The sequence below is a fragment of the Anomaloglossus baeobatrachus genome, chromosome 4 (genome assembly GCF_048569485.1).
Source record: "Anomaloglossus baeobatrachus isolate aAnoBae1 chromosome 4, aAnoBae1.hap1, whole genome shotgun sequence".
In the NCBI taxonomy this organism is placed as follows: domain Eukaryota; kingdom Metazoa; phylum Chordata; class Amphibia; order Anura; family Aromobatidae; genus Anomaloglossus; species Anomaloglossus baeobatrachus.
Window position 1 is genome coordinate 610,949,677 of NC_134356.1, and position 14,041 is coordinate 610,963,717.

Sequence of the window (14,041 nt, forward strand, 5' to 3'; positions counted from 1 at the left end):
CAGCCCAGCAGCTGCTCCAGTGGCGCAATCGGTCAGCGCGCGGTACTTATAAAGCAGTAACTGATGAGCTATGCCGAGGTTGTGAGTTCAAGCCTCACCTGGAGCAGACTTTTCTTGTCTTCCTTTGTTATTTTGAACAAATGCGTTAGCCAAAGTTTCTCGAGTTCCATCATGATCTACTTGCACGATTGAGAAGGAAGTTTCCGAGAGATATTTACTTTTTATGGTTTCTTGTTTAATTTGCTGTATATTACAAAAGTCTCACCAGTTTTACCATGATCTAGTACCATATTGTAAAGGGAAATGTAAAAGATAAATTGTTTTTTTAAGGCTTCTGGGAGCCAAATATTATTTCCTTCATTGGCATCAATAATGTGGAGTGACTACATGATGAAAAGGACATGACAAAGGAAGCCTTGGCTCTCAGCAGAAAAGAAAGAAGCACGTGGTTATGGTTGTTTTCAAGTTGGAGTACAAACTTACAAGACCATTTTTGAAAATGCAATTAAAACGGATAATTGCCTGCTACAGAAAATAGAACCCACGGCATGAACTACCTTGAGAAGCCCCAGTGGCCTAATGGATAAGGCACTGGCCTCCTAAGCCAGGGATTGTGGGTTCAAGTCCCATCTGGGGTGTTTGCTTATCTCTGAAACAGCGCATGGTCTGTCTAATCTTTCTACCAGTTTGAATTTGATCTTGCAAAATTCTCCAAAAAAGAAAGATTGCGACTTTTAATTGAAAGAAGTGTGACCATGCTAAATAATAAAATACGATATTACAAATACAGCATATAAAATATAGCAACAGAGCGTGTGTTCATCCCAGCCAATGCACATGTGCACTTCCTGAAGCAACAGGATGTTTCAGTTTAAAAATGCCCATTGGCCAGTGTGATAAATGTCTCAATTGATTCTTCATAAAGATTGTGATCTGGTAAAAAATGTATTTTCAAACTGTGGAAAAAGCAACAACACAAATCCTGTTTTATCAAATAGTTACATTTCGGAGCAAATTTTTCATTTTAAATTTCTGATTGTTTTTTTTTCATATATGCAATGCTGCAGCCCAGCAGCTGCTCCAGTGGCGCAATCGGTCAGCGCGCGGTACTTATAAAGCAGTAACTGATGAGCTATGCCGAGGTTGTGAGTTCAAGCCTCACCTGGAGCAGACTTTTCTTGTCTTCCTTTGTTATTTTGAACAAATGCGTTAGCCAAAGTTTCTCGAGTTCCATCATGATCTACTTGCACGATTGAGAAGGAAGTTTCCGAGAGATATTTACTTTTTATGGTTTCTTGTTTAATTTGCTGTATATTACAAAAGTCTCACCAGTTTTACCATGATCTAGTACCATATTGTAAAGGGAAATGTAAAAGATAAATTGTTTTTTTAAGGCTTCTGGGAGCCAAATATTATTTCCTTCATTGGCATCAATAATGTGGAGTGACTACATGATGAAAAGGACATGACAAAGGAAGCCCTGGCTCTCAGCAGAAAAGAAAGAAGCACGTGGTTATGGTTGTTTTCAAGTTGGAGTACAAACTTACAAGACCATTTTTGAAAATGCAATTAAAACGGATAATTGCCTGCTACAGAAAATAGAACCCACGGCATGAACTACCTTGAGAAGCCCCAGTGGCCTAATGGATAAGGCACTGGCCTCCTAAGCCAGGGATTGTGGGTTCAAGTCCCATCTGGGGTGTTTGCTTATCTCTGAAACAGCGCATGGTCTGTCTAATCTTTCTACCAGTTTGAACTTGATCTTGCAAAAGTCTCCAAAAAAGAAAGATTGCTACTTTTAATTGAAAGAAGTGTGACCATGCTAAATAATAAAATACGATATTACAAATACAGCATATAAAATATAGCAACAGAGCGTGTGTTCATCCCAGCCAATGCACATGTGCACTTCCTGAAGCAACAGGATGTTTCAGTTTAAATATGCCCATTGGCCAGTGTGATAAATGTCTCAATTGATTCTTCATAAAGATTGTGATCTGGTAAAAAATGTATTTTCAAACTGTGGAAAAAGCAACAACACAAATCCTGTTTTATCAAATAGTTACATTTCGGAGCAAATTTTTCATTTTAAATTTCTGATTGTTTTTTTTTCATATATGCAATGCTGCAGCCCAGCAGCTGCTCCAGTGGCGCAATCGGTCAGCGCGCGGTACTTATAAAGCAGTAACTGATGAGCTATGCTGAGGTTGTGAGTTCAAGCCTCACCTGGAGCAGACTTTTCTTGTCTTCCTTTGTTATTTTGAACAAATGCGTTAGCCAAAGTTTCTCGAGTTCCATCATGATCTACTTGCACGATTGAGAAGGAAGTTTCCGAGAGATATTTACTTTTTATGGTTTCTTGTTTAATTTGCTGTATATTACAAAAGTCTCACCAGTTTTACCATGATCTAGTACCATATTGTAAAGGGAAATGTAAAAGATAAATTGTTTTTTTAAGGCTTCTGGGAGCCAAATATTATTTCCTTCATTGGCATCAATAATGTGGAGTGACTACATGATGAAAAGGACATGACAAAGGAAGCCCTGGCTCTCAGCAGAAAAGAAAGAAGCACGTGGTTATGGTTGTTTTCAAGTTGGAGTACAAACTTACAAGACCATTTTTGAAAATGCAATTAAAACGGATAATTGCCTGCTACAGAAAATAGAACCCACGGCATGAACTACCTTGAGAAGCCCCAGTGGCCTAATGGATAAGGCACTGGCCTCCTAAGCCAGGGATTGTGGGTTCAAGTCCCATCTGGGGTGTTTGCTTATCTCTGAAACAGCGCATGGTCTGTCTAATCTTTCTACCAGTTTGAATTTGATCTTGCAAAATTCTCCAAAAAAGAAAGATTGCTACTTTTAATTGAAAGAAGTGTGACCATGCTAAATAATAAAATACGATATTACAAATACAGCATATAAAATATAGCAACAGAGCGTGTGTTCATCCCAGCCAACACACATGTGCACTTCCTGAAGCAACAGGATGTTTCAGTTTAAAAATGCCCATTGGCCAGTGTGATAAATGTCTCAATTGATTCTTCATAAAGATTGTGATCTGGTAAAAAATGTATTTTCAAACTGTGGAAAAAGCAACAACACAAATCCTGTTTTATCAAATAGTTACATTTCGGAGCAAATTTTTCATTTTAAATTTCTGATTGTTTTTTTTTCATATATGCAATGCTGCAGCCCAGCAGCTGCTCCAGTGGCGCAATCGGTCAGCGCGCGGTACTTATAAAGCAGTAACTGATGAGCTATGCCGAGGTTGTGAGTTCAAGCCTCACCTGGAGCAGACTTTTCTTGTCTTCCTTTGTTATTTTGAACAAATGCGTTAGCCAAAGTTTCTCGAGTTCCATCATGATCTACTTGCACGATTGAGAAGGAAGTTTCCGAGAGATATTTACTTTTTATGGTTTCTTGTTTAATTTGCTGTATATTACAAAAGTCTCACCAGTTTTACCATGATCTAGTACCATATTGTAAAGGGAAATGTAAAAGATAAATTGTTTTTTTAAGGCTTCTGGGAGCCAAATATTATTTCCTTCATTGGCATCAATAATGTGGAGTGACTACATGATGAAAAGGACATGACAAAGGAAGCCCTGGCTCTCAGCAGAAAAGAAAGAAGCACGTGGTTATGGTTGTTTTCAAGTTGGAGTACAAACTTACAAGACCATTTTTGAAAATGCAATTAAAACGGATAATTGCCTGCTACAGAAAATAGAACCCACGGCATGAACTACCTTGAGAAGCCCCAGTGGCCTAATGGATAAGGCACTGGCCTCCTAAGCCAGGGATTGTGGGTTCAAGTCCCATCTGGGGTGTTTGCTTATCTCTGAAACAGCGCATGGTCTGTCTAATCTTTCTACCAGTTTGAATTTGATCTTGCAAAATTCTCCAAAAAAGAAAGATTGCTACTTTTAATTGAAAGAAGTGTGACCATGCTTAATAATAAAATACGATATTACAAATACAGCATATAAAATATAGCAACAGAGCGTGTGTTCATCCCAGCCAATACACATGTGCACTTCCTGAAGCAACAGGATGTTTCAGTTTAAAAATGCCCATTGGCCAGTGTGATAAATGTCTCAATTGATTCTTCATAAAGATTGTGATCTGGTAAAAAATGTATTTTCAAACTGTGGAAAAAGCAACAACACAAATCCTGTTTTATCAAATAGTTACATTTCGGAGCAAATTTTTCATTTTAAATTTCTGATTGTTTTTTTTTCATATATGCAATGCTGCAGCCCAGCAGCTGCTCCAGTGGCGCAATCGGTCAGCGCGCGGTACTTATAAAGCAGTAACTGATGAGCTATGCCGAGGTTGTGAGTTCAAGCCTCACCTGGAGCAGACTTTTCTTGTCTTCCTTTGTTATTATGAACAAATGCGTTAGCCAAAGTTTCTCGAGTTCCATCATGATCTACTTGCACGATTGAGAAGGAAGTTTCCGAGAGATATTTACTTTTTATGGTTTCTTGTTTAATTTGCTGTATATTACAAAAGTCTCACCAGTTTTACCATGATCTAGTACCATATTGTAAAGGGAAATGTAAAAGATAAATTGTTTTTTTAAGGCTTCTGGGAGCCAAATTTTATTTCCTTCATTGGCATCAATAATGTGGAGTGACTACATGATGAAAAGGACATGACAAAGGAAGCCTTGGCTCTCAGCAGAAAAGAAAGAAGCACGTGGTTATGGTTGTTTTCAAGTTGGAGTACAAACTTACAAGACCATTTTTGAAAATGCAATTAAAACGGATAATTGCCTGCTACAGAAAATAGAACCCACGGCATGAACTACCTTGAGAAGCCCCAGTGGCCTAATGGATAAGGCACTGGCCTCCTAAGCCAGGGATTGTGGGTTCAAGTCCCATCTGGGGTGTTTGCTTATCTCTGAAACAGCGCATGGTCTGTCTAATCTTTCTACCAGTTTGAATTTGATCTTGCAAAATTCTCCAAAAAAGAAAGATTGCTACTTTTAATTGAAAGAAGTGTGACCATGCTAAATAATAAAATACGATATTACAAATACAGCATATAAAATATAGCAACAGAGCGTGTGTTCATCCCAGCCAATGCACATGTGCACTTCCTGAAGCAACAGGATGTTTCAGTTTAAAAATGCCCATTGGCCAGTGTGATAAATGTCTCAATTGATTCTTCATAAAGATTGTGATCTGGTAAAAAATGTATTTTCAAACTGTGGAAAAAGCAACAACACAAATCCTGTTTTATCAAATAGTTACATTTCGGAGCAAATTTTTCATTTTAAATTTCTGATTGTTTTTTTTTCATATATGCAATGCTGCAGCCCAGCAGCTGCTCCAGTGGCGCAATCGGTCAGCGCGCGGTACTTATAAAGCAGTAACTGATGAGCTATGCCGAGGTTGTGAGTTCAAGCCTCACCTGGAGCAGACTTTTCTTGTCTTCCTTTGTTATTTTGAACAAATGCGTTAGCCAAAGTTTCTCGAGTTCCATCATGATCTACTTGCACGATTGAGAAGGAAGTTTCCGAGAGATATTTACTTTTTATGGTTTCTTGTTTAATTTGCTGTATATTACAAAAGTCTCACCAGTTTTACCATGATCTAGTACCATATTGTAAAGGGAAATGTAAAAGATAAATTGTTTTTTTAAGGCTTCTGGGAGCCAAATATTATTTCCTTCATTGGCATCAATAATGTGGAGTGACTACATGATGAAAAGGACATGACAAAGGAAGCCTTGGCTCTCAGCAGAAAAGAAAGAAGCACGTGGTTATGGTTGTTTTCAAGTTGGAGTACAAACTTACAAGACCATTTTTGAAAATGCAATTAAAACGGATAATTGCCTGCTACAGAAAATAGAACCCACGGCATGAACTACCTTGAGAAGCCCCAGTGGCCTAATGGATAAGGCACTGGCCTCCTAAGCCAGGGATTGTGGGTTCAAGTCCCATCTGGGGTGTTTGCTTATCTCTGAAACAGCGCATGGTCTGTCTAATCTTTCTACCAGTTTGAATTTGATCTTGCAAAATTCTCCAAAAAAGAAAGATTGCTACTTTTAATTGAAAGAAGTGTGACCATGCTAAATAATAAAATACGATATTACAAATACAGCATATAAAATATAGCAACAGAGCGTGTGTTCATCCCAGCCAATGCACATGTGCACTTCCTGAAGCAACAGGATGTTTCAGTTTAAAAATGCCCATTGGCCAGTGTGATAAATGTCTCAATTGATTCTTCATAAAGATTGTGATCTGGTAAAAAATGTATTTTCAAACTGTGGAAAAAGCAACAACACAAATCCTGTTTTATCAAATAGTTACATTTCGGAGCAAATTTTTCATTTTAAATTTCTGATTGTTTTTTTTTCATATATGCAATGCTGCAGCCCAGCAGCTGCTCCAGTGGCGCAATCGGTCAGCGCGCAGTACTTATAAAGCAGTAACTGATGAGCTATGCCGAGGTTGTGAGTTCAAGCCTCACCTGGAGCAGACTTTTCTTGTCTTCCTTTGTTATTTTGAACAAATGCGTTAGCCAAAGTTTCTCGAGTTCCATCATGATCTACTTGCACGATTGAGAAGGAAGTTTCCGAGAGATATTTACTTTTTATGGTTTCTTGTTTAATTTGCTGTATATTACAAAAGTCTCACCAGTTTTACCATGATCTAGTACCATATTGTAAAGGGAAATGTAAAAGATAAATTGTTTTTTTAAGGCTTCTGGGAGCCAAATATTATTTCCTTCATTGGCATCAATATTGTGGAGTGACTACATGATGAAAAGGACATGACAAAGGAAGCCCTGGCTCTCAGCAGAAAAGAAAGAAGCACGTGGTTATGGTTGTTTTCAAGTTGGAGTACAAACTTACAAGACCATTTTTGAAAATGCAATTAAAACGGATAATTGCCTGCTACAGAAAAAAGAACCCACGGCATGAACTACCTTGAGAAGCCCCAGTGGCCTAATAGATAAGGCACTGGCCTCCTAAGCCAGGGATTGTGGGTTCAAGTCCCATCTGGGGTGTTTGCTTATCTCTGAAACAGCGCATGGTCTGTCTAATCTTTCTATCAGTTTGAATTTGATCTTGCAAAATTCTCCAAAAAAGAAAGATGGCGACTTTTAATTGAAAGAAGTGTGACCATGCTAAATAATAAAATACGATATTACAAATACAGCATATAAAATATAGCAACAGAGCGTGTGTTCATCCCAGCCAATGCACATCTGCACTTCCTGAAGCAAAAGGATGTTTCAGTTTAAAAATGCCCATTGGCCAGTGTGATAAATGTCTCAATTGATTCTTCATAAAGATTGTGATCTGGTAAAAAATGTATTTTCAAACTGTGGAAAAAGCAACAACACAAATCCTGTTTTATCAAATAGTTACATTTCGGAGCAAATTTTTCATTTTAAATTTCTGATTGTTTTTTTTTCATATATGCAATGCTGCAGCCCAGCAGCTGCTCCAGTGGCGCAATCGGTCAGCGCGCGGTACTTATAAAGCAGTAACTGATGAGCTATGCCGAGGTTGTGAGTTCAAGTCTCACCTGGAGCAGACTTTTCTTGTCTTCCTTTGTTATTTTGAACAAATGCGTTAGCCAAAGTTTCTCGAGTTCCATCATGATCTACTTGCACGATTGAGAAGGAAGTTTCCGAGAGATATTTACTTTTTATGGTTTCTTGTTTAATTTGCTGTATATTACAAAAGTCTCACCAGTTTTACCATGATCTAGTACCATATTGTAAAGGGAAATGTAAAAGATAAATTGTTTTTTTAAGGCTTCTGGGAGCCAAATATTATTTCCTTCATTGGCATCAATAATGTGGAGTGACTACATGATGAAAAGGACATGACAAAGGAAGCCCTGGCTCTCAGCAGAAAAGAAAGAAGCACGTGGTTATGGTTGTTTTCAAGTTGGAGTACAAACTTACAAGACCATTTTTGAAAATGCAATTAAAACGGATAATTGCCTGCTACAGAAAATAGAACCCACGGCATGAACTACCTTGAGAAGCCCCAGTGGCCTAATGGATAAGGCACTGGCCTCCTAAGCCAGGGATTGTGGGTTCAAGTCCCATCTGGGGTGTTTGCTTATCTCTGAAACAGCGCATGGTCTGTCTAATCTTTCTACCAGTTTGAATTTGATCTTGCAAAATTCTCCAAAAAAGAAAGATTGCTACTTTTAATTGAAAGAAGTGTGACCATGCTAAATAATAAAATACGATATTACAAATACAGCATATAAAATATAGCAACAGAGCGTGTGTTCATCCCAGCCAATGCACATGTGCACTTCCTGAAGCAACAGGATGTTTCAGTTTAAAAATGCCCATTGGCCAGTGTGATAAATGTCTCAATTGATTCTTCATAAAGATTGTGATCTGGTAAAAAATGTATTTTCAAACTGTGGAAAAAGCAACAACACAAATCCTGTTTTATCAAATAGTTACATTTCGGAGCAAATTTTTCATTTTAAATTTCTGATTGTTTTTTTTTCATATATGCAATGCTGCAGCCCAGCAGCTGCTCCAGTGGCGCAATCGGTCAGCGCGCGGTACTTATAAAGCAGTAACTGATGAGCTATGCCGAGGTTGTGAGTTCAAGCCTCACCTGGAGCAGACTTTTCTTGTCTTCCTTTGTTATTTTGAACAAATGCGTTAGCCAAAGTTTCTCGAGTTCCATCATGATCTACTTGCACGATTGAGAAGGAAGTTTCCGAGAGATATTTACTTTTTATGGTTTCTTGTTTAATTTGCTGTATATTACAAAAGTCTCACCAGTTTTACCATGATCTAGTACCATATTGTAAAGGGAAATGTAAAAGATAAATTGTTTTTTTAAGGCTTCTGGGAGCCAAATATTATTTCCTTCATTGGCATCAATAATGTGGAGTGACTACATGATGAAAAGGACATGACAAAGGAAGCCTTGGCTCTCAGCAGAAAAGAAAGAAGCACGTGGTTATGGTTGTTTTCAAGTTGGAGTACAAACTTACAAGACCATTTTTGAAAATGCAATTAAAACGGATAATTGCCTGCTACAGAAAATAGAACCCACGGCATGAACTACCTTGAGAAGCCCCAGTGGCCTAATGGATAAGGCACTGGCCTCCTAAGCCAGGGATTGTGGGTTCAAGTCCCATCTGGGGTGTTTGCTTATCTCTGAAACAGCGCATGGTCTGTCTAATCTTTCTACCAGTTTGAATTTGATCTTGCAAAATTCTCCAAAAAAGAAAGATTGCTACTTTTAATTGAAAGAAGTGTGACCATGCTAAATAATAAAATACGATATTACAAATACAGCATATAAAATATAGCAACAGAGCGTGTGTTCATCCCAGCCAATGCACATGTGCACTTCCTGAAGCAACAGGATGTTTCAGTTTAAAAATGCCCATTGGCCAGTGTGATAAATGTCTCAATTGATTCTTCATAAAGATTGTGATCTGGTAAAAAATGTATTTTCAAACTGTGGAAAAAGCAACAACACAAATCCTGTTTTATCAAATAGTTACATTTCGGAGCAAATTTTTCATTTTAAATTTCTGATTGTTTTTTTTTCATATATGCAATGCTGCAGCTCAGCAGCTGCTCCAGTGGCGCAATCGGTCAGCGCGCGGTACTTATAAAGCAGTAACTGATGAGCTATGCCGAGGTTGTGAGTTCAAGCCTCACCTGGAGCAGACTTTTCTTGTCTTCCTTTGTTATTTTGAACAAATGCGTTAGCCAAAGTTTCTCGAGTTCCATCATGATCTACTTGCACGATTGAGAAGGAAGTTTCCGAGAGATATTTACTTTTTATGGTTTCTTGTTTAATTTGCTGTATATTACAAAAGTCTCACCAGTTTTACCATGATCTAGTACCAGATTGTAAAGGGAAATGTAAAAGATAAATTGTTTTTTTAAGGCTTCTGGGAGCCAAATATTATTTCCTTCATTGGCATCAATAATGTGGAGTGACTACATGATGAAAAGGACATGACAAAGGAAGCCCTGGCTCTCAGCAGAAAAGAAAGAAGCACGTGGTTATGGTTGTTTTCAAGTTGGAGTACAAACTTACAAGACCATTTTTGAAAATGCAATTAAAACGGATAATTGCCTGCTACAGAAAAAAGAACCCACGGCATGAACTACCTTGAGAAGCCCCAGTGGCCTAATAGATAAGGCACTGGCCTCCTAAGCCAGGGATTGTGGGTTCAAGTCCCATCTGGGGTGTTTGCTTATCTCTGAAACAGCGCATGGTCTGTCTAATCTTTCTACCAGTTTGAATTTGATCTTGCAAAATTCTCCAAAAAAGAAAGATGGCGACTTTTAATTGAAAGAAGTGTGACCATGCTAAATAATAAAATACGATATTACAAATACAGCATATAAAATATAGCAACAGAGCGTGTGTTCATCCCAGCCAATGCACATCTGCACTTCCTGAAGCAACAGGATGTTTCAGTTTAAAAATGCCCATTGGCCAGTGTGATAAATGTCTCAATTGATTCTTCATAAAGATTGTGATCTGGTAAAAAATGTATTTTCAAACTGTGGAAAAAGCAACAACACAAATCCTGTTTTATCAAATAGTTACATTTCGGAGCAAATTTTTCATTTTAAATTTCTGATTGTTTTTTTTTCATATATGCAATGCTGCAGCCCAGCAGCTGCTCCAGTGGCGCAATCGGTCAGCGCGCGGTACTTATAAAGCAGTAACTGATGAGCTATGCCGAGGTTGTGAGTTCAAGTCTCACCTGGAGCAGACTTTTCTTGTCTTCCTTTGTTATTTTGAACAAATGCGTTAGCCAAAGTTTCTCGAGTTCCATCATGATCTACTTGCACGATTGAGAAGGAAGTTTCCGAGAGATATTTACTTTTTATGGTTTCTTGTTTAATTTGCTGTATATTACAAAAGTCTCACCAGTTTTACCATGATCTAGTACCATATTGTAAAGGGAAATGTAAAAGATAAATTGTTTTTTTAAGGCTTCTGGGAGCCAAATATTATTTTCTTCATTGGCATCAATAATGTGGAGTGACTACATGATGAAAAGGACATGACAAAGGAAGCCCTGGCTCTCAGCAGAAAAGAAAGAAGCACGTGGTTATGGTTGTTTTCAAGTTGGAGTACAAACTTACAAGACCATTTTTGAAAATGCAATTAAAACGGATAATTGCCTGCTACAGAAAATAGAACCCACGGCATGAACTACCTTGAGAAGCCCCAGTGGCCTAATGGATAAGGCACTGGCCTCCTAAGCCAGGGATTGTGGGTTCAAGTCCCATCTGGGGTGTTTGCTTATCTCTGAAACAGCGCATGGTCTGTCTAATCTTTCTACCAGTTTGAATTTGATCTTGCAAAATTCTCCAAAAAAGAAAGATTGCTACTTTTAATTGAAAGAAGTGTGACCATGCTAAATAATAAAATACGATATTACAAATACAGCATATAAAATATAGCAACAGAGCGTGTGTTCATCCCAGCCAATGCACATGTGCACTTCCTGAAGCAACAGGATGTTTCAGTTTAAAAATGCCCATTGGCCAGTGTGATAAATGTCTCAATTGATTCTTCATAAAGATTGTGATCTGGTAAAAAATGTATTTTCAAACTGTGGAAAAAGCAACAACACAAATCCTGTTTTATCAAATAGTTACATTTCGGAGCAAATTTTTCATTTTAAATTTCTGATTGTTTTTTTTTCATATATGCAATGCTGCAGCTCAGCAGCTGCTCCAGTGGTGCAATCGGTCAGCGCGCGGTACTTATAAAGCAGTAACTGATGAGCTATGCCGAGGTTGTGAGTTCAAGCCTCACCTGGAGCAGACTTTTCTTGTCTTCCTTTGTTATTTTGAACAAATGCGTTAGCCAAAGTTTCTCGAGTTCCATCATGATCTACTTGCACGATTGAGAAGGAAGTTTCCGAGAGATATTTACTTTTTATGGTTTCTTGTTTAATTTGCTGTATATTACAAAAGTCTCACCAGTTTTACCATGATCTAGTACCATATTGTAAAGGGAAATGTAAAAGATAAATTGTTTTTTTCAGGCTTCTGGGAGCCAAATATTATTTCCTTCATTGGCATCAATAATGTGGAGTGACTACATGATGAAAAGGACATGACAAAGGAAGCCCTGGCTCTCAGCAGAAAAGAAAGAAGCACGTGGTTATGGTTGTTTTCAAGTTGGAGTACAAACTTACAAGACCATTTTTGAAAATGCAATTAAAACGGATAATTGCCTGCTACAGAAAATAGAACCCACGGCATGAACTACCTTGAGAAGCCCCAGTGGCCTAATGGATAAGGCACTGGCCTCCTAAGCCAGGGATTGTGGGTTCAAGTCCCATCTGGGGTGTTTGCTTATCTCTGAAACAGCGCATGGTCTGTCTAATCTTTCTACCAGTTTGAATTTGATCTTGCAAAATTCTCCAAAAAAGAAAGATTGCTACTTTTAATTGAAAGAAGTGTGACCATGCTAAATAATAAAATACGATATTACAAATACAGCATATAAAATATAGCAACAGAGCGTGTGTTCATCCCAGCCAATGCACATGTGCACTTCCTGAAGCAACAGGATGTTTCAGTTTAAAAATGCCCATTGGCCAGTGTGATAAATGTCTCAATTGATTCTTCATAAAGATTGTGATCTGGTAAAAAATGTATTTTCAAACTGTGGAAAAAGCAACAACACAAATCCTGTTTTATCAAATAGTTACATTTCGGAGCAAATTTTTCATTTTAAATTTCTGATTGTTTTTTTTTCATATATGCAATGCTGCAGCTCAGCAGCTGCTCCAGTGGTGCAATCGGTCAGCGCGCGGTACTTATAAAGCAGTAACTGATGAGCTATGCCGAGGTTGTGAGTTCAAGCCTCACCTGGAGCAGACTTTTCTTGTCTTCCTTTGTTATTTTGAACAAATGCGTTAGCCAAAGTTTCTCGAGTTCCATCATGATCTACTTGCACGATTGAGAAGGAAGTTTCCGAGAGATATTTACTTTTTATGGTTTCTTGTTTAATTTGCTGTATATTACAAAAGTCTCACCAGTTTTACCATGATCTAGTACCATATTGTAAAGGGAAATGTAAAAGATAAATTGTTTTTTTCAGGCTTCTGGGAGCCAAATATTATTTCCTTCATTGGCATCAATAATGTGGAGTGACTACATGATGAAAAGGACATGACAAAGGAAGCCCTGGCTCTCAGCAGAAAAGAAAGAAGCACGTGGTTATGGTTGTTTTCAAGTTGGAGTACAAACTTACAAGACCATTTTTGAAAATGCAATTAAAACGGATAATTGCCTGCTACAGAAAAAAGAACCCACGGCATGAACTACCTTGAGAAGCCCCAGTGGCCTAATGGATAAGGCACTGGCCTCCTAAGCCAGGGATTGTGGGTTCAAGTCCCATCTGGGGTGTTTGCTTATCTCTGAAACAGCGCATGGTCTGTCTAATCTTTCTACCAGTTTGAATTTGATCTTGCAAAATTCTCCAAAAAAGAAAGATTGCTACTTTTAATTGAAAGAAGTGTGACCATGCTAAATAATAAAATACGATATTACAAATACAGCATATAAAATATAGCAACAGAGCGTGTGTTCATCCCAGCCAATGCACATGTGCACTTCCTGAAGCAACAGGATGTTTCAGTTTAAAAATGCCCATTGGCCAGTGTGATAAATGTCTCAATTGATTCTTCATAAAGATTGTGATCTGGTAAAAAATGTATTTTCAAACTGTGGAAAAAGCAACAACACAAATCCTGTTTTATCAAATAGTTACATTTCGGAGCAAATTTTTCATTTTAAATTTCTGATTGTTTTTTTTTCATATATGCAATGCTGCAGCTCAGCAGCTGCTCCAGTGGCGCAATCGGTCAGCGCGCAGTACTTATAAAGCAGTAACTGATGAGCTATGCCGAGGTTGTGAGTTCAAGCCTCACCTGGAGCAGACTTTTCTTGTCTTCCTTTGTTATTTTGAACAAATGCGTTAGCCAAAGTTTCTCGAGTTCCATCATGATCTACTTGCACGATTGAGAAGGAAGTTTCCGAGA

At 38.0% G+C, this 14,041-nt stretch overlaps 27 non-coding genes across 27 annotated transcripts; all 27 read left to right on the forward strand.

Moving 5' to 3' along the window:
• The first annotated feature begins 13 nt into the window (after nucleotides 1–13).
• TRNAI-UAU (transfer RNA isoleucine (anticodon UAU)) lies at nucleotides 14–106 on the forward strand. The gene is given in 2 exon segments: nucleotides 14–51; nucleotides 71–106. It is a non-coding gene; the product is annotated as a tRNA-Ile (tRNA).
• Nucleotides 107–565: 459 nt separating this feature from the next.
• Nucleotides 566–638, forward strand: TRNAR-CCU (transfer RNA arginine (anticodon CCU)). The gene has a single exon. It is a non-coding gene; the product is annotated as a tRNA-Arg (tRNA).
• Nucleotides 639–1,077: 439 nt separating this feature from the next.
• On the forward strand, nucleotides 1,078–1,170 carry TRNAI-UAU (transfer RNA isoleucine (anticodon UAU)). Its single transcript is given in 2 exon segments — nucleotides 1,078–1,115; nucleotides 1,135–1,170. It is a non-coding gene; the product is annotated as a tRNA-Ile (tRNA).
• Nucleotides 1,171–1,629: 459 nt separating this feature from the next.
• Nucleotides 1,630–1,702, forward strand: TRNAR-CCU (transfer RNA arginine (anticodon CCU)). The gene has a single exon. It is a non-coding gene; the product is annotated as a tRNA-Arg (tRNA).
• Nucleotides 1,703–2,141: 439 nt separating this feature from the next.
• On the forward strand, nucleotides 2,142–2,234 carry TRNAI-UAU (transfer RNA isoleucine (anticodon UAU)). Its single transcript is given in 2 exon segments — nucleotides 2,142–2,179; nucleotides 2,199–2,234. It is a non-coding gene; the product is annotated as a tRNA-Ile (tRNA).
• Nucleotides 2,235–2,693: 459 nt separating this feature from the next.
• TRNAR-CCU (transfer RNA arginine (anticodon CCU)) lies at nucleotides 2,694–2,766 on the forward strand. The gene has a single exon. It is a non-coding gene; the product is annotated as a tRNA-Arg (tRNA).
• A 439-nt stretch (nucleotides 2,767–3,205) lies between these two features.
• TRNAI-UAU (transfer RNA isoleucine (anticodon UAU)) lies at nucleotides 3,206–3,298 on the forward strand. The gene is given in 2 exon segments: nucleotides 3,206–3,243; nucleotides 3,263–3,298. It is a non-coding gene; the product is annotated as a tRNA-Ile (tRNA).
• A 459-nt stretch (nucleotides 3,299–3,757) lies between these two features.
• On the forward strand, nucleotides 3,758–3,830 carry TRNAR-CCU (transfer RNA arginine (anticodon CCU)). Its single transcript has one exon. It is a non-coding gene; the product is annotated as a tRNA-Arg (tRNA).
• A 439-nt stretch (nucleotides 3,831–4,269) lies between these two features.
• Nucleotides 4,270–4,362, forward strand: TRNAI-UAU (transfer RNA isoleucine (anticodon UAU)). The gene is given in 2 exon segments: nucleotides 4,270–4,307; nucleotides 4,327–4,362. It is a non-coding gene; the product is annotated as a tRNA-Ile (tRNA).
• Nucleotides 4,363–4,821: 459 nt separating this feature from the next.
• TRNAR-CCU (transfer RNA arginine (anticodon CCU)) lies at nucleotides 4,822–4,894 on the forward strand. Its single transcript has one exon. It is a non-coding gene; the product is annotated as a tRNA-Arg (tRNA).
• Nucleotides 4,895–5,333: 439 nt separating this feature from the next.
• On the forward strand, nucleotides 5,334–5,426 carry TRNAI-UAU (transfer RNA isoleucine (anticodon UAU)). Its single transcript is given in 2 exon segments — nucleotides 5,334–5,371; nucleotides 5,391–5,426. It is a non-coding gene; the product is annotated as a tRNA-Ile (tRNA).
• Nucleotides 5,427–5,885: 459 nt separating this feature from the next.
• TRNAR-CCU (transfer RNA arginine (anticodon CCU)) lies at nucleotides 5,886–5,958 on the forward strand. The gene has a single exon. It is a non-coding gene; the product is annotated as a tRNA-Arg (tRNA).
• A 439-nt stretch (nucleotides 5,959–6,397) lies between these two features.
• TRNAI-UAU (transfer RNA isoleucine (anticodon UAU)) lies at nucleotides 6,398–6,490 on the forward strand. Its single transcript is given in 2 exon segments — nucleotides 6,398–6,435; nucleotides 6,455–6,490. It is a non-coding gene; the product is annotated as a tRNA-Ile (tRNA).
• A 459-nt stretch (nucleotides 6,491–6,949) lies between these two features.
• On the forward strand, nucleotides 6,950–7,022 carry TRNAR-CCU (transfer RNA arginine (anticodon CCU)). Its single transcript has one exon. It is a non-coding gene; the product is annotated as a tRNA-Arg (tRNA).
• Nucleotides 7,023–7,461: 439 nt separating this feature from the next.
• On the forward strand, nucleotides 7,462–7,554 carry TRNAI-UAU (transfer RNA isoleucine (anticodon UAU)). The gene is given in 2 exon segments: nucleotides 7,462–7,499; nucleotides 7,519–7,554. It is a non-coding gene; the product is annotated as a tRNA-Ile (tRNA).
• Nucleotides 7,555–8,013: 459 nt separating this feature from the next.
• On the forward strand, nucleotides 8,014–8,086 carry TRNAR-CCU (transfer RNA arginine (anticodon CCU)). Its single transcript has one exon. It is a non-coding gene; the product is annotated as a tRNA-Arg (tRNA).
• Nucleotides 8,087–8,525: 439 nt separating this feature from the next.
• TRNAI-UAU (transfer RNA isoleucine (anticodon UAU)) lies at nucleotides 8,526–8,618 on the forward strand. Its single transcript is given in 2 exon segments — nucleotides 8,526–8,563; nucleotides 8,583–8,618. It is a non-coding gene; the product is annotated as a tRNA-Ile (tRNA).
• Nucleotides 8,619–9,077: 459 nt separating this feature from the next.
• On the forward strand, nucleotides 9,078–9,150 carry TRNAR-CCU (transfer RNA arginine (anticodon CCU)). Its single transcript has one exon. It is a non-coding gene; the product is annotated as a tRNA-Arg (tRNA).
• A 439-nt stretch (nucleotides 9,151–9,589) lies between these two features.
• TRNAI-UAU (transfer RNA isoleucine (anticodon UAU)) lies at nucleotides 9,590–9,682 on the forward strand. Its single transcript is given in 2 exon segments — nucleotides 9,590–9,627; nucleotides 9,647–9,682. It is a non-coding gene; the product is annotated as a tRNA-Ile (tRNA).
• A 459-nt stretch (nucleotides 9,683–10,141) lies between these two features.
• TRNAR-CCU (transfer RNA arginine (anticodon CCU)) lies at nucleotides 10,142–10,214 on the forward strand. The gene has a single exon. It is a non-coding gene; the product is annotated as a tRNA-Arg (tRNA).
• A 439-nt stretch (nucleotides 10,215–10,653) lies between these two features.
• On the forward strand, nucleotides 10,654–10,746 carry TRNAI-UAU (transfer RNA isoleucine (anticodon UAU)). The gene is given in 2 exon segments: nucleotides 10,654–10,691; nucleotides 10,711–10,746. It is a non-coding gene; the product is annotated as a tRNA-Ile (tRNA).
• A 459-nt stretch (nucleotides 10,747–11,205) lies between these two features.
• Nucleotides 11,206–11,278, forward strand: TRNAR-CCU (transfer RNA arginine (anticodon CCU)). The gene has a single exon. It is a non-coding gene; the product is annotated as a tRNA-Arg (tRNA).
• Nucleotides 11,279–11,717: 439 nt separating this feature from the next.
• Nucleotides 11,718–11,810, forward strand: TRNAI-UAU (transfer RNA isoleucine (anticodon UAU)). Its single transcript is given in 2 exon segments — nucleotides 11,718–11,755; nucleotides 11,775–11,810. It is a non-coding gene; the product is annotated as a tRNA-Ile (tRNA).
• Nucleotides 11,811–12,269: 459 nt separating this feature from the next.
• On the forward strand, nucleotides 12,270–12,342 carry TRNAR-CCU (transfer RNA arginine (anticodon CCU)). Its single transcript has one exon. It is a non-coding gene; the product is annotated as a tRNA-Arg (tRNA).
• A 439-nt stretch (nucleotides 12,343–12,781) lies between these two features.
• On the forward strand, nucleotides 12,782–12,874 carry TRNAI-UAU (transfer RNA isoleucine (anticodon UAU)). The gene is given in 2 exon segments: nucleotides 12,782–12,819; nucleotides 12,839–12,874. It is a non-coding gene; the product is annotated as a tRNA-Ile (tRNA).
• Nucleotides 12,875–13,333: 459 nt separating this feature from the next.
• On the forward strand, nucleotides 13,334–13,406 carry TRNAR-CCU (transfer RNA arginine (anticodon CCU)). The gene has a single exon. It is a non-coding gene; the product is annotated as a tRNA-Arg (tRNA).
• Nucleotides 13,407–13,845: 439 nt separating this feature from the next.
• On the forward strand, nucleotides 13,846–13,938 carry TRNAI-UAU (transfer RNA isoleucine (anticodon UAU)). The gene is given in 2 exon segments: nucleotides 13,846–13,883; nucleotides 13,903–13,938. It is a non-coding gene; the product is annotated as a tRNA-Ile (tRNA).
• The last annotated feature ends 103 nt before the right edge of the window (nucleotides 13,939–14,041 follow it).